The sequence below is a fragment of the Corella eumyota genome, chromosome 6 (genome assembly GCF_963082875.1).
Source record: "Corella eumyota chromosome 6, kaCorEumy4.1, whole genome shotgun sequence".
Lineage (NCBI taxonomy): Eukaryota > Metazoa > Chordata > Ascidiacea > Phlebobranchia > Corellidae > Corella > Corella eumyota.
In genome coordinates, this window is record NC_137495.1 from 14411045 (window position 1) to 14434440 (window position 23396).

Consider the following 23396-nt stretch of genomic DNA (forward strand, 5'->3'; position numbering starts at 1 on the left):
GTTTCACTGTCATTAAAATAGATGGTAATTCTATATCAAATTAATTAATTATCACAAGATTACGGAAAAAATATATTCAGCAAAAATCTAACGCATACATAAAAAGAACTATGTCACTATTGATAATGTTTTTTAAAAGTTTTTACTATATAGTAAAAACTAAACAACAACAGGAAATGTTATCAAGATATAACCTAAATCCAAAATTGGGGCGTTGATATGTACATAGATAGCGTCTATACAATGTTTGATTACTTCAATATAATGACGAAATATATTTGGTTATTCTAATTACCTTATGGGTAATAAGATCTGTTCTTGAATAAAAGGGTATTTCTTAGTTTTCATACCCTTTTCTATAACCAATACATATAAATATTGTTTCTCTGTAATTCTCTTATTGTTAATAAATTTGTACGGCTTTTAACCGCATAAGATGGCAGCGAGTTTGCACAGTTATTTGGGTTCACAGAACGAAAGTTATTATTTTGCCTGAGAAGGGGTTCTTACGTATTCTTTTTTGGGGGACGCGGAATTTTTTATTTTTTAGGATTCCGCCTCTTCTTACTTCACTTTCCTTCATTCTTCGGCTCCTTTATTTTTTGTTCCTTTATTTTCCGGTTCCTCCATTTTCCGGTTCCTTCATTTTCCGGTTCCTTCATTTTCCGTTCCTTCATTCTCCGGTTCCTTTATTTTCCGGTTCCTTCATTTTCCGGTTCCTTCATTTTCTGTTTTTTCATTCTCCGGTCCCTTCATTTTCCGTTCCTTCATTTTCCGGTTCCTTCATTTTCCGGTTTCTTCATTTTCCGTTCCTTCATTCTCCGGTTCTTTCATTTTCCGGTTCCTTCATTTTCCTGTTTCTTCATTTTCCGTTCTTTCATTCTACGGTCCTTTCATTTTCCGTTCTTTCATTTTCCGGTTCCTTCATTTTCCGTTCTTTCATTCTACGATCCTTTCATTTTCCGTTTTTTCATTTTCCGGTTCCTTCATTCTCCGGTTCCTTCCTTTTCCGGTTCCTTCATTTTCCGGTTCCTTCGTTTTCCGGTTCCTTCATTTCCCTTCCTTTATTCTCCGGTTCCTTCATTCTCCGTTCCTTTAATTTCCGTTCCTTCATTTTCCTGTTCCTTCATTTTCCGTTCTTTCATTTTCCGGTTCCTTCATTTTCCGTTTTTTCATTTTCCGGTTCCTTCATTCTCCGGTTCCTTCCTTTTCCGGTTCCTTCATTTTTCGGTTCCTTTGTTTTCCGGTTCCTTCATTTTCCGTTCCTTCATTTTCCGTTCCTTCATTTTCAGTTGACCCTTTTTTTGTACTTCATAATGGGTTGGTTCTGGTTGATAGTGTTGATAAAGTTTGTAAATATTTTTGCTTTTGATACCCCCAGTTTCACGGCGAAAATTACATCACGGCTGTCAATGCAGGTGATTTTCGCCGTTCTTTGCGAACCAGCACCACAGCTGTTTTGAGGCTAGGAAAGCATTTGCAGCGTAACTGATTGCGATGCTAAGTGCTTTTCCTACGTTATTATATTAACACCCGATATTTAGTTATTATGTCAGTTTTAATTTAACAACATTTGTGTGTTAACAAAACTTTAACCACTCGATCTTTTTACTTAAAATACAAGGTTATTTAAAGTTCAAAAATCAAATGATAAATTAATAAAAAGTTATTTTTTAATTACAAATAAAATTATTTTTTAAATTCCGTTAAATTTATATTTGTTGTCAAAATTTGAGTTACGAGGTTCTAACAGTAAGCAGACAATATAACAATTTATAAACATTTTGTAATATTTAATTTTACAATTTAAATATTTAAGAGTTAAGCTAAATCATGCTAACTTATAAGATTGATTCTAAATAAACCTAAATATTTATAGTTAGTGTATGTGGACTTGGGTTAAAAGATGGAAGAATACCGGATAGTGACATCACAGCTAGTTCTTATTATGACAACAACTACTCACCACATAATGCAAGGTTGGATGCTCATACCAATGGTTGGTGTCCTAAACGAGGTGAGTTGTTGGAATTATTTTCTATTTTATAATAAAGTTTCACAACTTTTGTAATTAGTGGAAAATAAACTTTAACATTGTTTTAATTAATAGGCAGGGTTGGGGAATGGATCCAAATTGACCTCAAGACATCAACTCAAGTGACAGGAGTTGTGACACAAGGAGGTTACCATAGTTCTTATTGGGTCACCAGCTTTAAGATATCTTATGGGTCCAGTACATCAGATATGCAGTTCATCCAAAATAATGGAAATGATCTGGTAAGCTTAAATTTAAAACGAAAATTTATTTTGTTTAACTTATTAAAGTTTAGAAACAGTTTTTAATTAATTGGTGTTAATTAATTTGAAAAGTTTATTTTATTAAAAATGTTTCAATTAAAATCACCAAAACTTGTTTTTAAAAGTTGTGTGTTGTTTACAACCTAATAATAACCAAGCAAATCATTGTTTAAACAATCACTATTCTAATTGTTTTGTGATGTCATAGCTTGTTACAAAACTTAATTATTCGTCGTTTTCAATAATAAAGCGTCTGCGACAGTTTTAAATTTTTTATTAATCTAAAAGAAAAGTTTTGTAATTTTAAAAATTAACATTGCCAAAATCCTGCGAACCGGTGTGAAAATAATTATGTGAGCTTTTCTTAAGCCGAACGTAGCTACTTTGGTCCCAGCGTACGAAGTAGCTTGGAAAGTAGTTTATAGTACCTAACTTACTTAAAAACAGCTTTCTTTTTGGCCTTAGTGTTAATTAAAAACAGTTTTTTTGAAGTGCAGGCTACATTTGATTTTGTGGTTGTGATTTATGTCCATAAAACTGTTTTTTGCAAGACATGGAACGTATTTATATCACGTTGCTATGGACGCTGTTCTAGCTCCCTAAAAACCAGTGTCAACACGAATGCTTAAATTATGCACAACTTAAATATAAAATCGATAACTTAAATTTAAGCACCGTCGTAACATTTTTTTATTTAAAATAGCAAAAATCCGTAACTTTTGGGCAGGAAATAAGCCATTTAGATTGAAATCAGGGGCCCGCTACACGTCACAATGTCCTTTATAAACATTTTAATTTTGCATGTTGCAGTCCCTTTAAGTTAAATGTGAAGCGATGAACAACGCGCGATTATTAAAGTTATAAAATTTAAATAATTAATATCTTAAACCTGAATATTATTACGTTAAATATTATATTAAATCTTTTAAAGGTCTTTGTTGGTAACGAAGATAGAAATGGTCACAAGTTCAACAACTTTCCTCAACCTATAAGTGCTCGCTATGTTCGATTGTATCCACAAACCTGGCATATTTATCCCATTCTTCGCATGGAGCTTTTATCTTGCTAGTATTCACATATTTCTTTCGGTTAATTATTTTAATTCCTAGTTGTAAATTAAAATTCTTTAGTTATGTAATATATTGAAACTTTTAAAGTAATTAATTTTATAAATTTGAACAAATAATCCGTGTTATTATATTTAAATCTTACAAAATTCTGTAAATGTACTAAAATGTTAAGGCTGTAATAGTTGCGTTTATTAAATGTGTGAATAAACATAATGTAACAAAGTCTATAGTAGTAATATTTAAATTTCCTATTTTCAAGTGAACAGTTACTGCAATGTCAAATCGTAGGTCTAATATTTGGTAAAGACTGTAATCAAAGATAGTGAAAGTAAAGCAATGTGTAATAAATGCAAATTAGTTATTTCAAGTGGCTGTCCAGGCAACAAAAGAAGTTATAATACTAAAAATTTGCAGCCATTTTCATTGACGAAATGTTTTAAATGACGAAGGTTTTAGGGACCTTATGAAAGTTCTAGAGCCCAGGTTTGAATACCATCCCGCAAAATACTACCTACTCTTAAAATAGAGGTGCAGGAAGGATTAGAATGTGAGATCGAACAAAAAGTTAGTGCTGTTACGATTACTACTGATTTGCGGACCAGCAAGCAAACAATTAGCTACATCGGTGTAACTGGGTCAAACAAAGAAGGTATTGGCCCTATTAGTGCCACAATTGTAACTTATTTTGGGTAAATCCACATCAGTTACCTTTTAATTTTATAAACAAACCTCGTTTTTTTGGTATTGAATCATTTTTTCAACAATTCATTTCTGCTTTTTATTAAATGCAAATGTTCGTTTTAAACAGTTAGGCAATTCCGTTCTGCTGAACGGACGCCACTTAATAAACATGGATTTAGACATTACTGAAATTCTGAGTTTATTTCCGTAAGAATTAGCCAGAATTTTATATTCATGTAAACAACCAACAACTAAAAACAGTTTGTAATTAATAAAATTCGCTTCATATTCTTGCATGATTCCCACTGCTGGCATGTTTTAGGATCTTTAAGTAAGAACCTGAGGTCCTTAGTTTGATTCCCACGGATGGCATGTTGTAGGATCTTTAAGTAAGAACCTAAGGTCCTTAGTTTGATTCTTACTGATGGCATGTTGTAGCATCTTTAAGTAAGAACCTGAGGTCCTTAGTTTGATTCTCACTGATGCCATGTTGTAGGATCTTCAAGTAAGAACCTGAGGTCCTTGGTTTGATTCACACTGATGCCATGTTTGTAGGATCTTTAAGTAAGAACCTAAGGTCCTTAGCTTGATTCCCATTGCTGGCATGTTGTAGGATTTTTAAGTAAGAACCTGAGGTTCTTAGTTTGATTCCCACTGATGGCATGTTGTAGGATCTTTAAGAAAGAACCTGAGGTCCTTAGTTTAATTCCCACTGATGCCATGTTGTAGGATCTTTAAGTAAGAACCTAAGGTCCTTGGTTTGATTCCCACTAATGCCATGTTTGTAGGATTTTTAAGTAAGAACCTGAGGTCCTTAGTTTGATTCCCACTGATGCCATGTTTGTAGGATCATTAAGTAGAACCTGAGGTCCTTAGTTTGAACCCCACTGATGGCATGTTTGTAGGATCTTTAAGTAAAAACCTGAGGTCCTTAGTTTTAACCCCACTGATGGCATGTTGTAGGATCTTTAAGTAGGACCTGAGGTCTTTAGTTTGATTCCCACTGATGGCATGTTGTAGGATCTTTAAGTAAGAACTTTAGGTCCTTAGTTTAATTCCCACTGATGGCATGTTGTAGGATCTTTAAGTAGAACCTGAGGTCTTTAGTTTGATTCCCACTGATGGCATGTTGTAACATCCTTAAGACCTGAGATCCTGGGTTTAATTCCCACTGATGGCATGTTGTAGCATCTTTAAGTAGAACCTTAGGTCCTTAGTTTGATTCCCACTGCTGGCATGTTGTAGCATCTTTAAGTAAGAACCTAAGGTCCTTAGTTTGAACTCCACTGATGGCATGTTATATCATCTTTAAGTAGAACCTTAGGTCCTTAGTTTGATTCCCACTGCTGGCATGTTGTAGCATCTTTAAGTAAGAACCTGAGGTCCTTAGTTTGAACTCCACTGATGGCATGATATAGCATCTTTAAGTAGAACCTTAGGTCCTTAGTTTGATTCCCACTGATGGCATGTTATAGTATCCTAAGGTAAAAACGTGAGGTCCTTAGTTTGATTCCCACTGATGGTATGTTGTAGCAACTTTATTATTAGCCTTATAGTGTGCATCATTATGAAAAAATAACTCATGTCCTGAGTTAACTTTTTAATTACCTTTTACTAAAATCTTGTGCCTTGAAATGCTCTTTTAAGAAAATCTCATGCTCTAAATATGTTAAATATCTTTCCTATATTTAGGTAAAAAGTCGTTTTTTTCATTTTTAAAGAGTATGGGCAGATACTTTTCAAGGGAAGATTAGGGTAAGGTTTAAAAATTCCGCTTTTCCGCATTTTATAAACCGGACGAACGACGCAAGCTTTCAATTTTCAACATGTCACAATTTTCACCCAAAACATTTTTTATTTACAAAAATCAAAAAAATTGTCGTTTAAAATAAATTTTTGCTTATGCTAAGCCAACACATATACAAAGCGTAAACTTGGACTTTTACAAAGGACCACAAATAGCTTCATTTTAAGCTTAACCTAGGCTCAAGATTTTGATGTTCAACTAACAGTTAGGGAAGTGTAAATGGGAGGCCTCCCAGCGACAATGGGAGGCCAACCACTTCTCCGTACGTGGATATTTGTTGGTTTTATTTTTACAAGCGCGTTTTATAAGCGCGTCTGATTGGCTTGTAGTGCCTTTAGGCCGATGGCTTTGATCGACTGTTCGCTTTTTTAAATATCGGATCACCTACGCTATGGCAGTAACTGTTTTCCCCTAAGTTGGCATAGTTTTAAAGCTTTGGTCCGTTTTAGTAGTTCGGTCCCTTGCTAGTTTTATTTGTAGATGTGTTGCGCTTTAGTCTTATTAGTTAGGTTGCTTGCTAGTTTTTTTGGTAGATGTCTTGCGCTTCAGTCTTAGTAGTTAGGTTGCTTGCGAGATTTTTTGGTAGATGTGTTGCGCTTTAGTCTAAGTAGTTAGGTCACTTGTTAGGATTTTTGGTAGATGTTTTGCACTACAGTCTTAGTAGTTGGTTCGCTTGCTAGGTTTTTAGGTAGATGTCTTGCGTTTTAGTCTTAGTAGTTAGGTCGCTTGGTAGTTTTTGAGGTGAATATCTTGGGCTTGTTTATTTGTGATAAAAATGGTAAAACATCGTTTTTTGTACAGTTTCTAATTCATGTTTATTTGGTAAAATGTTTTTAGTTAAATTATGTTAAGGCAGCCTGGTTTAGTAGTCAGAACACTTGGCTTTTCTATATGAGGTCTTGGACTTAATTTCCACTGCTCTCATGCAGTGAGGAGGGGTTATAACTATTTTTTGGCGGTTGTCGGGTTGTCAGATCTAGGTTGTCGGGTTGTCGGGTCTAGGTTGTCAGGTCTAAGTTGTCGGGTTGTCAGGTCTAGGTTGTCGGGTTGTCAGGTCTAGGTTGTCGGGTCTAGGTTGTCGGGTCTAGGTTGTCGGGTCTAGGTTGTCAGGTCTAAGTTGTCGGGTTGTCAGGTCTAGGTTGTCGGGTCGTCAGGTCTAGGTTGTCGGGTCGTCAGGTCTAGGTTGTCAGGTTTTAAGTTGTCGGGTTGTCAGGTCTAGGTTGTCGGGTTGTCATACCCAGGTTGTCAGGTCTAGGTTGCTGAGTTGTTAGACCAAGTTAGTCAAGTTTAGGTAATATGTTATATGGTGCATGCATGAATTATATAAATATTTGGTCAGGTTGTTAGCTATCTAGGTTGTTTGATTTTGGTCAGTAGGTTGTTGAGTGGTTTAACACTCTACTATCAGATTTTATGCAAAAATGCATCTATCAATTATTAATGCTATTGAAAAAAGGTCACATTACAAAAAAACTTGTATAATTTTTGGGTTATTTGTAGGCAAAATTGTTTACTATTATAGAATATAAAATGTTTGCTTTATAACCAAATATCAAACAAAAAGATGTTGAACATTACAACAACCCAACACCAGACAACCCAAAAGCGGACAACTTAACCCATGGACAACTCAATAGATCGAATGAAATCAAACGGATATAAAATTAAACAAAAATTTGGCATGAATTAAACCCTAACCCCAACCCTCACCCATTCCGATAACCCATTAACACACAAGTTATGTGTCTACATGGTCAGTTATCCATGGGTTAAAATGTCTACGGGTTGAGGCGTTCGTTGAGTTGTCTGGTGTTGAGTTGCCAATGGGGTAAATTGACTAGCCACTTATATTTGTATTGATTGTTGTATATTGTCGTCAACTAAACTCATAAATGGCTCTTTAATTTTTTTTAAATATATATTTATACACATTAACCATATATCTACTTTTAAAGGATTATATAAAATAAAAACAAAGAAAAATAAAATTCCACCCAAAAAATATGAATTATAAAAATATGTATTTATTTTTAACTCAATATACATCCCGACAACCTAGACCTGACAACCCGACAACCTAGACGTGACAACCTGCAGCGTGGTGTAGTGGTCAGGACACTCTCCTACCATACACAAGGTGCAGGGTTTAATTCCCAGTGATCTCATGCCGTAGGCCTTGAGTAAGGCGGTGTGAACTCCTGCTTAAAATTGTGAACTCCTGCTGAGCCGGCACTTATGCAGCAGTGAATTACTGGGCAATTATAATCTATAATATCCCAAACTGGCATAGGCAACTCGAGACTGGGTTGGGGTAACTGATGTTACTCTATGTTTAAGACGCGCATTCGACTTTCCCACGGCGAGGATGAAGTTGCATACAAAAAAATACTAGACCCGACAACCTATACCTGACAACCCGACAACCTAGACCCGAGAACCTAGACCTGACAACCTAGACCCGAGAACCTAGACTTGACAACCTAGACCTGACAACCCGACAACCTAGACCCGAGAACCTAGACCTGACAACCCGACAACCTAGACCCGAGAACCTAGACCCGACAACCTAGACCTGACAACCCGACAACCTAGACCCGAGAACCTAGACCTGACAACCGCCAAAAAATTGTTATAACCCCTGTAGCAGTCAGGACTAGTTTGTCGAGTTGTTAGGTTAAGATAGTCTAGTTTAGGTAATATGTTATATGATGCATAAATTATATAAATATTTAGTCAGGTTGTAAGCTTTTGTAGGAAAGCACTTAGCATCTCCATTAATTCCAATGCCGAGGCTTTCCTAGCCTCAAACCAGACTTGATGCCGGTTCACACCGAGCGACGAGAAAACCGTATGACCTGTTGTGGGCCTTGGACAATAAAATACAGCGTTGGCCACTGGGGTACCAAAAACAGAACATTATTAACCAGAATCTACTGATATTGAAACCCATTTTCACAGGCGCAATAATAATTTTCGTTCGGCGAACCGAAACAGTGCGAACTCGCTGCCATCCTGTGCGATTTAAACACCATACAAAAGACTTATAGATATGAAAAAACTCATAGAGACTGTATTTATGTATATTTAAATATATACAGGTTATAAAGGGGACAAACAAATGTTTTGTTATTAGACCGAAGGATCATTTCTTTTTCATCCTATAAGGGCAACTTAATTGAAGAGGTGAATCCAGCTAATTGTGAAGGTATTTTAATTAAGGAAAAAGAAAAGGAAAATGTGAAGCATTTGCAATCAGAAAAAAAATACGATCCTCCAAAATTTCTTGGTTAGCATTCAATTTATGTTCTGTTAAATCTAACATCATGTAAAAGTGATTCTCATCATTTTTTGGGGTTTTTAGAAGTAATGCATTTGTGGTCTTCATCACTGCAAAATAGAATTGAAGTTGTTTTTTCCGACATTGTTTTAAATACTAACACAATGAGATTGTTGGAGGGCGCTAACGAACTTGATGATTACGTAAAAAAATTAAATATATTTTAAATTTTAGAGTATTTTGTTAATTTACTGTTTTATTTAGATAATGGATAGAGTTATTCAAGGTCTTTGTTTTAATGTAGGTGACAATGTATCAATTAAAATAAATTAACAAAAATAATTCCACCCAAAACTAGTAAAATAAACTAAATCTTGATATTTTTATGTTATAGAATTTTTTCTAAATGATCCAATAGGGGGAGAATCTAAACTTATCAAAAAATTGCAAATTTCCTGGAAGTATGGCAATATTTGCTGGGCTACATAAATTAAAATTTTTTTATTTAACGTGTAAAATAGAAAGCAAGGTCTTATTAATTAAGGTTAATATTAATTTTTTTGGTGTAAACAAATATTTCTTTTAGAAAATTTTGTCAGTTTTATTGTAAGGAGATAGATGTAGGTGATAAGTGGAACTTCAGTTCAAGCAAACATCCCTTACAAGAGGATGGATTCAACTGCGGGCCATTTACTTTAAAGGTTACTTTTTACTACAGCGTAATCAATGTTTTAAAATTTAACCTAAACAATTGTTATGTAAACTTAAGGCTGCTGAATATTGGATAACAAAAAAGGCTATTAAAGATTTGTGTTGTTCTGCTGCTGCCTGCCAAGATTATCGCAGTGACTTTGGCAATGTATTGCTAAACCTTACTGGTATGTACACTTATCTTTTTAAATTTATTTAGTTAAATATTTATTTAAAAAAAATAAAAAACAGAAAATAATTGGTAAATTACACATGAGATGACACAGGACTAGTTGTGTTCCACATACTAGTTTTCTGACTTAAGTCGTTTGTTTAGGCCTTTTGAAATTTGCTATGTGTTTTTTATTTTGCAATTTTTTTAATTAGATTTTGATAAACTTAATGACTATTGCATCCACTGTAACTTTCGATCAACTGCTACCAAAAAAAAGAATACTGATTGGGTAAGGTGTGGGGTTTTACTTATTCTATATAAAAACAACTAAATAAAACAGGTTTCAATTTAAATTTTTATTTAAATAATAAAATAAATTAAATATGTTGTCATAAAATACTACACCAATATTTTTACAGGTACATTGTGACGGTTGCTTAAGATGGGCTCACAAACTTTGCATTAATGTTCCCTTTGACCAAAAGAATGCTTTTTTTTGCAATAATTGCAAATAGTTTTTAAAATTCAAAATGATGTTCTTTTAAATGGACCACCTGAAAAAAGGAGAACTGAAATTGAAGGAACCTAAGCTTACCCTAACCTTTTTGTGAAAAACTCGGTATAACTTTTAAAATAATATTAAATCAAGTACAAATAATCAGTCTACACAATTTTTGCATTTTTTTTTAAATCTGCCTATCCTTTTTTGTTCTTTATTTTTTGTTCGATTAAATTCTGCGCCCCTTAGTGTGTCATTTTTGCTGCCTTATCATTGCTGTAAATATTTTGGTTCCAATTCATAAGTCAATTCAAACCGAGCACAACTTAGCACTGGACAACTTAACACCAGACAACCCAACAGCGGACAATTCAACCCGTAAACAACTTAATAGATCGAACGTATATCAAACAGATATAAAATTTTGCATGAATTAAACCCTTATCCCTACCCTCACCCATTCAGATAACCCATTAACACACAAGTTATGTGTCTACATGGTCAGTTATCCATGGGTTGAATTGTCCACGAGTTGAGTCGTTCGATGAGTTGTCTATGGGATGAATTGACTGACCACTTATATTTTGTATTGATTGTTGTATATTGTCGTCAAATAAACTCATAAATGGTTCTTTTATTTTTTTAAATATATATTCATACACATTATCGGTATATCTACCCTTAAAGGATTGTATAAAATAAAACAAACAAGAATAAAATTCCACCCAAAAATATGATTTATAAAAATATGTATTTATTTTTAACTCAATATACATCCCGACAACCTAAGACATGACAATCCGAAAAAGACAATCTAGACCAAACTAGACCTGACAACATGGGCATGACATCCCGACAACCGGCAGCGTGGTGTAGTGGTCAGAACACTCTTCTACCATACACAAGGTGCAGGGTTCGATTCCCAGTGATCTAATGCTGTAGCCCTTAAGTAAGGCGGTGTGAACTTCTGCTAAGCCGGCACTTATTCAGCAGCATAATTACTGGGCAATTATAATCTATAATAACCCAAACTGGCATAGGCAACTCGAGACTTGGTCGGGGTAACTGATGTTACTTTATTATTTTTGGGTTTGGTGACCATGCCATAACATACTTAAAATCTTTATGTAAACATTAATACTTTTGGCATGTTTTAAATCATTAAATTGATTTTGTCATTTTTTCCCGTCGCATTGTTGTAATTATAATCGTATATCGTAATTATTATTTACTTTTATCAGTGTGCGAAAAACCAAAATAAAAATAATAAAAAAAAATTTATAGGTCGTGCATTCGACCTTTCACACTAAGGATAAAGTTACATACAAAAAAAACCTAGACTGACATCCCGACAACCTAGACGTGACAACCTAGACCTGACAACATAGACCCGACAACCTAGACCTGACAAGCCGACAACCCGACAACTTAGACCTGACAACCTAGACCCGACAACCTAGACCTGACAACCCGACAACTTAGACCTGACAACTTAGACCCGACAACCCGACAACCTAGACCTGACAACCCGACAACCGACAAAAAAAGTTATAACCCCTGTAGCATGCAGTAGCGCCCTTGAGTAAAGTGCTATAAACGACATAAACTCTTGCTGGGTCATAACTTATATAGCAGTTTATTTATTGTGCAAATATAATCAATAATACTCTAACCTGCTAAAGGCAACTTAGGACTGGGTCAAGGTAACAGTTGTTACTCTATATTTAGGTCTTGAAGGCGACTTTCTTGCAATGAATATTTAAAAAGTGGTGACATTTTTCGTACGCCGCATATGAGTAACTACTTCAACTTTTTGTTGACATCGCGTTGAGGAAATGGATTACAACTTAATCCACCTGACGAGAATATATTTTCGGATCGTATGGATTGATTGACTATTACATGGATAGAAGGATCGAATGGGTCGGATGTGTTAATGGGTAATCTGAATAGGTGAGGGTTAGGGTAAGGGTTTAATTCATGAAATTTTTTTTGTTTAATTAAATATCCGTCAAATATGCATTTGAACTATGTAATATCTATTTAATATATATTTAATTCAGTTAATAAAACTCGATCCATTAATCCGTTCGATCCGTTGATCCGTCAAATATATATTTTCGTCAGGTAGATTAAGTCCGATTCGAGGAAATGTGATTTTGTAAACAGACCAAAAACAGATGTTTTTAGATTAATTGAGCAAATTACAAAGTAAAAACAAAGAAATGTTAAGATATATTTAAGTTAAAAATATCAGAAAAGTTATGGTCTGGCAATATTTGCCAAAATTGTTTGCGTTAGCTGATATATTCTGGATAAAATTTTAAGTTAATTTTAGGCATAAATTAAATATTTTTTGCTGAATAATGTTTTTATTATTTTATTAATATTTAAACGATTAACGAACAATTTTTTTTGATCAAATTTAAAAATTATATATCCTTCAATGGCAGCATGGTGTAGTGGTCAGAACACTTGGCTTCACTACATGAGAGTCCTGGGTTCGATCCTCATTGCTTCCATGCTGTAGCGCTCTTAAGTAAGGCGCTATAAACCGTATGAACTTGAACCAGCACTTAATCAGCAGCTTTTTTTAAGTTGTCAAGTCGACCTTTCCGCATCGCTAATTAATAAATGTAAAAATATATTTTAACAAAATTTAAATTTAGTTTACTTTAACATTAAGAAAACAATTTGAAAATGGTTAAAACATTTAAAGGGGAGCCCATGTATCATTGGTATTGTATAACAATCCTAATGTTGTGTTATGGGTTTGGGGAGTTGGGTCATTTTATGATCGGTGTCACCTCAAAGGAAATGGCACAGGACGTTCATTTTGGAAACATGGCTTGTTTGACCTTGGACATAAATGTTGAAAAACTGTCAAACACAAAATGCAGAGATGTGAAGAATTCAACACAGTGAGTAGTTGTTAATTTTGCATGCTAATATTATTTTATTTTCTTAGATCTATATTAAGCAATACTAAAGGTAAACGTTAACAAAAATTTGCAGAATGTGGGATGGAACGGCAATTTTGTATTTTACTGCGAGATAAAGTTGATATTTACTTAAGCAGTGAGAATCAAACCCAGGATTTTAACTAACGATACTACAACATGCCAGTAGTGGGAATCAAACCAAGAACCTTAGGTCTTACCTAACGATGCTACAATATGTCAGCAGTGAGAATCAAACCCAACATCTCAGGCCTTACTTAAAAATGCTACAACATGCCAGCAGTAGGAATCAAACCCAGGATCTCAGGTCTGACTTAAGAATGCTACAACATGCCAGCAGTCGGAATCAAACCCAGGATCTCAGGTCTTACTCAAGGATAATACAACATGCCAGCAGTGGGAATCAAACCCAGGATCTTAGGCCTTACACGAATGCTACAAAATGCCAGCAGTGGGAATTAAATTGAGGACCTTAGGTCTTACTCAAAGATGCTACAACATGCTAACTAACAAAGTAAATTATTAATAATCTTAATTTTTAGATGTAATCTCATGGGATTGAATGGAACGATATATTGTGAATGGCATTACTCAGGCCAGGGAATAGAATACCAAGTTCTTGCTGGTCCAATATTTATTGTCATTTTTACTGTTATGGGAGTTGTAATGGGAATTGTTGGCGATAAATATAACAGGTTGATTACCGACTATTTTTTATATTATTTATCCTCAATGTGGAAAGGTCAACTTCACGACATAAACATAAAGTAACATCATTTACTCCGACCCAGTCTCAAGTTGCCTTCAACAGTTTGAGATATTATAGATTTTAATTGCCCGATAATTATGCTGCTGATTAAGTGTTGGCTTAGCAGGAGTTTAAACTGTTTATAGCGCAACAGCATGAGAGCTATGAGGATAATTTTTTTTTTAGAAATTAAAGAGAATTTTTCATTGAGTAAAAAAGAGTTAATAGAAAATGTGCTATTGTTAGTAAAATGGTGGTTTTGGGCATATAGTTTTTGGTAAAATGTCAGTAACTCCATTTTCTATGCAAACCTAAAATCTCTTAAAACTTTTTTTTTATTTATTTTGCTTTTCAATATTTAAATTTTTAATTAACTTTTATAAAACTCTTTTTATTTTATTGTTTAGAATCCAGATATTATCTGCAAGTGTTTTCTTTTACTCGGTAATGACTTTTACCACCGGATTTGCCGACACTTATTGGTTGTTAGCTTTGCTGAGAGTTGGCTTTGGGGCAGGGTAAGTTTAAAGTTTGTTTCAGTAAAAAAATATTTAAAAAAAAAAAGTTTTTTGTACCAGGTAATATTTTTAACTAAATATGCGGGTGAAGCATGGTGTAGTGGTAAGAGCACTTGGCATCACTACGTGAGGTTCTTTGTTCAATTCCCACTGCTCTTATGCTAGGGTCTTAACAAACCTTAATAATATCATATTTTTTTGTTTTGTATGTATAATAAATTCTCTTAAAACATAAAACTTTTTTCTCAGAGAGTCGGCCTGTACTCCTCTTACCTCAAGTTTGGTGGCCGACATTTTCTCACAGAAAGTTTGAGCTTTTGCGATGAGTTTTTTCAACTTTGGAATTTATTTTGGATATGGTTTGGCATTTGCTATAGGAAATTATGTGACTGACGCCAACATTCTTGGAATGGTGAAAATTTTTTAAATATTTTTGACCGGCAGCATGGTGTAGTAGTCAGAACACTTGGCTTTACTACATGAGGACCTTGGTTTGATCCCAACTGCTGTCATGATGTAGCACCCCTTTTTTAGATCAGTTTATTTTTAGGTTTTTTTATTAAATCAACCCCCAAAAAAACAAAATTGATTTAACTTTTTTTAAATTAATTTTTAACTAATTTTTTGTTAATTTTTTCTTAGAGCTGGCGTTGGTGTTACTTTATAGCTGGAGCTCCAGGCATAATTATGGCGATTGTTTTATATTTCTCTGTCAAAGAACCAGAACGTAAAATTATAGAACAAGCTGAAGTGAAAAACAAATATGAGACAGACTTTGGTATTTAATACTTTTGATAAAATGTTTAATAAATGAACCCGTTTTCTGTAATTCTTTATTCTCGATGTGAGAAGGTCGATCTCATGACCTAAACATAGAGTTGACTTTGGCAGTTTGGGATATTATTCAATATATTTGTCCGATAATTAATCTGCTGATTAAGTGTTGGCTCAGCAGGTGTTCACACCGTTTATAACACTTACTTAAGGGTGCTACAGCATGAGAGCAGTGGGGATTGAACCCACGACCTTATGTGTTGTGTAGCAAGTGTTCTTACTACTACACCATGCTGCCGTTTTCATTACAAAAATTGTATTTTTTAAGTCTGCCGTAAAATTTTCTATTTTTTGAAGAAATGTTTAAAAGTTATTTGGCCTATTTTGCAAACTATATTTTTAACTAAGCTATTTATAAACCTGGCTATAAATTTTATTATTTAGAAAAGCAGTCGGTGTTGAAATCAATTTTGACAACTTTCAAATTATTTATCAAATCTCCAACTATCTTATTGTTACTGGTTGGGGCTTCATTCAGACATTCTGGTGAGTTTTATATTTATGAATAAAATCCTTAGTCGGTGCTTCAACATGCCGGTACTGGGAATTAAACTTTAAATCTCACCCTGCATACTGTAGTGGTCGAATCACTTGGCTTTACTACATGGGGTCTTTGGTTCGATCCCTTCCGCTCTCAAACTGCCACAGGCAATTCGAGACTGGGTTGGAGTAACTGATGTTACTCTATGTTTAAGTCGCGCATTTGACTTTCCCACATCGAGGATAAAGATATATACAAAAAAATAATAATAATATCCCAAACTGCTAAAGTTAACTCGAGACTGGGTCGGGGTAACAAATATTCATCTATGTTCAGGTCATGAGGTCGACCTTCCCACATCGAGGATAACAAAATCTAAATCAAATTTTAATATTTTCAGCAAGTTTTTGTTGGTCTTACAACAGTCAGTTATATTTTGATCAATATTACCTCGGCATAGAGGTGGGGTTGTGGATGAGTTTAACTTCCATCGTTGGTGGAACGATTGGGATAATCACTGGTGGAATTTTGTCCGATTTACTCGCTTCTAAATACGGTAATCTTTATTTTGATCATATTATTAAAAATCCAATTTACTGAATGGACATTTTTCTAAAATAGTTTTTGAAAATGGCATTATCTGAAAATTTTGACATAAATTGAAGGTTGCCAGCATGGTGTAGTGGTCAAAATCCTTGTCTTTACTACATAAGTTCTGTTGTTCGATCCCCACTGCTTCCATGCTGTAGAGCCCTTAAGTAAGGCGCTATAAACGATATTAACTTCTGCTGAGGCAACACTTAATCAGCAGCTGAAATATTGAGCAATTATAATATCCCAAACTGTCAACTTGAGACCGGGTCGGGGTAACTGATGTTACTCTATGTTTAGGTTGTGCATTTGACCTTCCCACATCGAAGATAAACAAGTACAAAAACAGTTTTATTTTCAGAGAAGGGATAGGGTATAAGGGGGTTAATATAAATGTCCCATTATGTGTAAATTGACAGTATTATTAATATAACACAAATTTTGTAGATTTGTATTTAGAAATATTCTATTTTTTGGGGGTTTTAATTTTAAATCTAATTCTTTTAGGTGTACGAACAAGATTGTGGGTTTTGGTCGTTAGTCAAGCAATAGCCTGCTCTCTAGCGGCGGGAACTCTTTCCTTTTCTCCGCCTTATGCTTTTATTTCGCTCTTTGGAGCTTATTCATTCGGTAAATAGTTTCATATTTTTTAAGAGAACAGTTACCCTGACCCAGTTTCCAGATGACTTTATTGTAATCAAATTTTGTTTAAAACACAGCGGAAATGTGGTTTGGAGTTTTGTTCACTGTTTTGGTGGAGTTCTTTCCTGTCCAGTCACGCGCGACAGCGATCGCTATGTTTATTTTTGTAATCAATAATATCGGAGGGAATGCCCCTCTTATAGTACCACCTATGATCAAAGTTTTAGGTTTCAGGAAAGCACTGTACATCGTTTACCTAGGATTTTACTTGGCTAGTAAGTTTTTTTTCTGATAATTGTTTATCCTCGATGTGGGAAGGTCAACTTTACGACCTAAACATGGAGTTATATTTGTTACTCCGACCCAGTCTCGAGTTGCCTGTGGCAGTTTGGGATATTATAGATTATAATGCCTGATAATTATGCTGCTGATTGAGTGCTGGCTTAGTAGGAGTTTATAGCACCTTACTCAATAAAGTTACAGCTTGAGAGCAGTAGGAATCGAACCCAGGACCTTATGCAGCAAACCCAAGTTTTTTTTTTAATAGTTTGATTTTTAAACCCTTTTTTTAGTTAGTTTTTACGAAAACCCTTTTTCTAATTCTAGGTTCTTTTTTCTTTTTGTTGACTCAAATTTCTCTTCTGCGTGGTTCACCGCACATGAGCATTGAAGCGAATAATTGTGAAAAAAGTGAAGCGATAGTTAATAAAACGAAACTTTAAATTAAAAAAAAGTTTTTGAATTATGTTAAACATTTATAAATTTAAAAAATTTTACCATGACAATATTTTAATTTTATTAAATATTTATTAGTGAAATTTTTTTTATAATTTTTTGCCAAAATTTTTTTAAAGTTATTTTTAATATTATACTAGTGAGTTATTTTAGTTCCTAAATTATTTGTTGCCATTCTTGCTGTTTTTATTTTCTAATTTATATTAACTAAACAGAAACTTAAATAATGTTAATTTTACAGTTTTTATTACTTTTAAGATTTTGTATTCCCTTACTTTATAATTACTCCATATTTTATGAGAAATTATTATTGTTTTATATTTCTGAAATTATTATGGTTCGAAATCTTAGATTTCGAAACATATTGTTATTGTCATTATATTTATTATTGTTTTTATTCTTATTTGACAAATTTTGAAAGACGATAACTTTTGTTCTTTAAAAGTAAAAGTTCTAAATTTTTAGTATGTTTGTTATTATCCCAACGAATCGCAAACCTCCTATTTACGACATTTAAATGTCACTAATTACTAATTAATATATTTTATTATTAAAATTTAAAGATTAAATTTTCTGAAATTTTAATATGTTGTTGGTATTATTATTTTGTATGTTGCTATTTAAAATGAAGATTTAACTCTAGCTAAATATCATTTAATCATTATTTTAGTTTTTTATAAAATAACGAATCAGTGTGAGTTTAACGCTTGAATAATTTAATAGCGTTCTGGTCGCCGTCAAAAATCGTCCTTTTCGCTGTCCATTAAAGTAAAATATATTGGTTGAAAATTTAAGTAAAATGTTAAAGTATAAGTAGAAAATGTGTAAAATTTTTTTTTTAATTGTTTTGTTATTATTATATTTTAATACTCGTTTGATTACCAAAAATTAAGAACGGTATTTTGCTTTTAAATTTAGTTTACTTTTATATTACAATATCAATGAATGCGTGTTCGTTTGTTAAAATTAGGTTTAAATTTAAAAAAGTTAATACTTAAATTTATAATTTATTTAATAAACCTACTAAATAAATTATATTTATAAAAAAGAATCAAACGATTTCGAACCATATTTTATTTATCAAATAAATCTAGTTATATTTTGCTTTTGTTACTTCTTTTAAAATTTTCGAGAACTATAAAATTGATACCATCTATTTTTTAAGATTATTTTGTCGAAAATGCAAATTATTAATAGTGATGTGCCGATCAAAATGGTGATCGTAAATCGACGATTTTTGAAGGGATTTTGCGATCACCCGATCAAGGTCCAAAATTGGCAGATCGGTAATTACGTCACATTTAATTTTACGTCACAAATAAACACGCACTTTACATGCCTTAACCACATAGATTTCCATAAACTTCTACAGCGCTTTATTTCCGCGCTGGTAAAATTGTTTTTAGTTCTTGTAAATTATATTGAATATTACGGTTAAATATTTAAACAAACTTGTGAATAAGTAGAAGTGTTTTACATACAGGGTCAATTTTTTTGTATTTAGTGACGATAAAGTTACCGATTGTTCGGTCACGTTAGATCGTGATTTGATCCGAAAAAAAACGGCGATCGGCACATTACTAATTATTAAAATACTGTAGAAAGTTTTTTTGTTTTTATGCAACTATGCTTTTACAATTATTAAAATATTTGAATGTTAAAGACATGATTTCTATAAATTGATTTTTGTTGAAAAGGCTTACTTTGATTCCCACCGCTGGCATTTTGTAGCATTCGTGTAAGGCCTGAGATCCTGGGTTTGATTCCCACTGCTGGCATTTTGTAGCATTCGTGTAAGACCTGAGATCCTGGGTTTGATTCCCATTGCTGGAATTCTGTAGCATTCATGTAAGGCCTAAGATCCTAGGTTTGATTCCCACTGCTGGCATTTTGTAGCATTCGTGTAAGGCCTAAAAGTTCGTAAATAATTATAAACATGTAAACAACATGTTTATTATATGGACTTTAGTTCAACGTCTGCAAAATGTTGCAATTCAGTAAACACAAATTTACTAAGAATTTCGTAAACATTGCGCAAACATTTCGCAGAATTTGTAATCACAGCTCATATTGACCTTATAAAAACATCAAGTGTTATATATAACTTCCTGTTATGCAGCCATCAATATTTGTCCTAGCTGATACCAACGAGTTTTATTTATCGATATTATAAATGATTAAGCAAGTTCAACAACCTTATAGCATATTCGCTTACAATTTAAATAAATATTTGCATCAGGTTTTGCGTTATATTTAGCTGACACCACCATGTTGAAAATACTCAGTTTAATGTAAACAATCAAGTTGTTTGGTATGGGATAACTAACTGCTTTAAAATTGTAATAAAATTAACTTAAACAGCTATGTTAGTAGGTTTTGCAATTTTGTAAGTAATGTATATATATATCACGTTAGTATAGTTGACACTGAATCACAAAATGTCTTTAGAACTCCTAAAAAATGTATGTGGTACTTACAATTTAATTTTCAAAAAATATTGAAAATAATAAACGCCAAATACCAGGTTACCATATTTTTCGTGTGACGTCACAAGTACTAGTTAGCGTCGCAAATGTAAACAAGCGAAATCAGCGGGAGATTCAGAAGCCGAATTGGTAGGACTGACGTGCAAGCTGAAAATGTAGCAGTTAGTTTAAAAATAGAAAGTGCAGGCAACATTAGATCCGATTTAAATTAACAAGCCTTATTTGCGTTTTTATTACCAAAACTAAATATTTATGTTGTTTTTTTACTGCCAGACAGCAATACTGTAATAGGGTAAATCATTTATTATGGGCAGCAAATTAGGAATTTTTTTTAATTAATTTAAAAAAATAATAATTATTGGTAATTATTAAACATTTGGCAGCGTAGTGTAGTGGTAAGAACATTTGCTACACCACCAGGAGGTTGTGGGTTCAATCCCCACTGCTCTTATGCTGTAGCGCCCTCGAGTAAAGTGCTATAAACGGTGAAAACTCCTGCTGAGTCAGCACTTAATCAGCAGCATAATTACCGGGCAATTATAATCTCTATATTATCCCAAACTGCTTAATGCAACTCGAGACTGGGTAACTCTATGTTTAGTTTGCGCAATCGACCTTCCACATCGAGGGTAAAAATATATTCAAAAAAAACTTGTGACTAATTCTCCTTAATTTAAAGATTGCCTTTTTCTACCTGTTTCAAACCAGCATTTATAAACGAGTGTTCTTTTGCTGGGATCGCATTTTGATTGCTAGGCTAAGGTATATATAGAATAACTTTACGAAAAAATACCAGAATTTATAAACAAAACTTATTTTTAAACAGTGGGGCTCAGGGTCGTACATTTTAATTTTATTTTAACGTAAGGTTGTTGTCAGATTATATTTTATTTTTGAGGTGTAGATAACAGAGGTGACTCATGGGCTATATAACTAGAAAGGAGGAATAATTTTAAAAATCGCAGCACCGCGGGATGATTCTAGCAAAATATTTGATTAGTTGACTGCAGTTTATATCTTGAATAATGTAGGATCTAATAAACTCCTACTATGACTTAAACAATTATTAAACCCCAATAGAGTACGCTGTAAAGATGGGCATCGATAAGAAGGCCACACTTTATTAAAACAAAAATGCGACAAAAACTATATGATACGAAACACAGACTACAAAGTATATAATCAACAAATTAAGTATAAAAGCGAAAGTCTAATTGTATGTTAAACCTTACTTCGGCCTTACTTATTTATGAGTTTTTACGTCCAGCGAACTGACCAAAAAGGTAACCAGACACTTCAGCCCGAAGATTTTTTTAGAACAGCGGGGATTTTGCATTTTAATTACCGCGAAAAATTTTATTTTCGCGTATTCCTATACAGTTTTTTAGACAGTATTTGAAATAAAATAAACAGTAAATTAATAATTTTTTTAAAGAATAATGTGCAAGAACATGAACATGTTAATTTTTTTTTTCCTGTGTCAAATTTTTAATTTTACAAACTAAAAAACTGTATATAAATACGCAAAAATAAAATTTTTCGCGGTAATTAAAATGCAAACTCCCCGCTGTTTAAAAAAAAAATCTTCGGGCCGCAAGTGTCTTAGCCGAGGTGCCCGGGGGCCGAAGTGTCTGGTATTCGACCAAGCGCACACAAACAATAAAGAAAATACAAAACATAATCGATAAACTAAACAACATATGTGTTATAGACGATGGAGAGTGAAAAGACTCCCGCAGCTGGAGAAATAACATACCGGCCCTAAATGACAAAATGTACTAACACGAGGGCATTTAACAACAAAAATGTTTATTATACGATAACAAAATACAAGAAATAAACACAATAACTATACACTCCAAACTACAACAAACACATAAAGTATTCAGTCAACATAACGATAAAACTAACGTTAGTTCTATAAGGTAGCAAGCCCAGTTCATGCAATACAAGGCACACTATATCACAAAAATACATTCTACGAAATTAATATGAATGTGTCAAGAAAAAAACTGTGAGGCAGGCGCGAATACAAAAAACATAGAAAATACAGAATTAATGCGACCCCTTCTAGAAGGCAAACTTTGTCTCGGGTTAAGGTAGCATATGCAGTGCGCACCTAAACACGGCGCACCATCCCGTTCTTGTCTAACTTCTGGATGATCCCTTTCGGCCAGAGTCCTCTCTTTGCGTTAACGAACCACGTCGCCAACCGTGAAATTCCTCATCGGCTGAAGCCATTTTTGTCGCAATTATGACGAAGGCAAATACTTCTTTGTCAATCTCCCCCAAAATTGATCAGCAAGAAGTAGAACTTCCAAGATCGTCTGTAACTGTCTTCCTTGACAAACGTGTCTGGAGGCAGGTCGTTGTCCATTGTTCAGCAACATACTTGGCATCAATGCCAATTCATCCTTGCAGTCGTCGCTGAGTGGCACCAGAGGTCTGCTGTTTAAAATTCGTTCCACCTCAGCCATCAATGTCGGACAAGACATGAATTGTTTCCGAATGCCCATGCCATGATACTTTGTTACAATGAGCTCGGTTACAACTTGGTTAGATGGAAGAATCATCGGATGTTCGGTGATTAGAGGGACGGTTGAATTATGTAGCTTGCCACCAACGTACATATTGCCTTTGACTAAAACCGGGCTTCAGTCCTTTCAGCGATAAAACTAAATACAACCATAATCAATATTAAGGTTTAAAACATCTGGGTATACTAATGTTCTCTCAATCAACAAGAGTGTTAAGCCAATTATTCCAAGTGTTAATATATAGTTCTGGAACCAGATCGTAAAAGCATTTCCACGAGGCTGTTAATTAAGTCCCTGTAATAAAACGTCATTAAAAGAAACAACGCAGAGTTTGCAGCACAATAAAACACTATAATGAACTTAGGGC

General features: G+C 33.7%; 1 pseudogene; it reads left to right on the plus strand.

Moving 5' to 3' along the window:
- Nucleotides 1–13197: 13197 nt before the first annotated feature.
- LOC145755933 (MFS-type efflux pump MSMEG_3705-like) lies at nucleotides 13198–17993 on the plus strand (annotated as a pseudogene).
- The last annotated feature ends 5403 nt before the right edge of the window (nucleotides 17994–23396 follow it).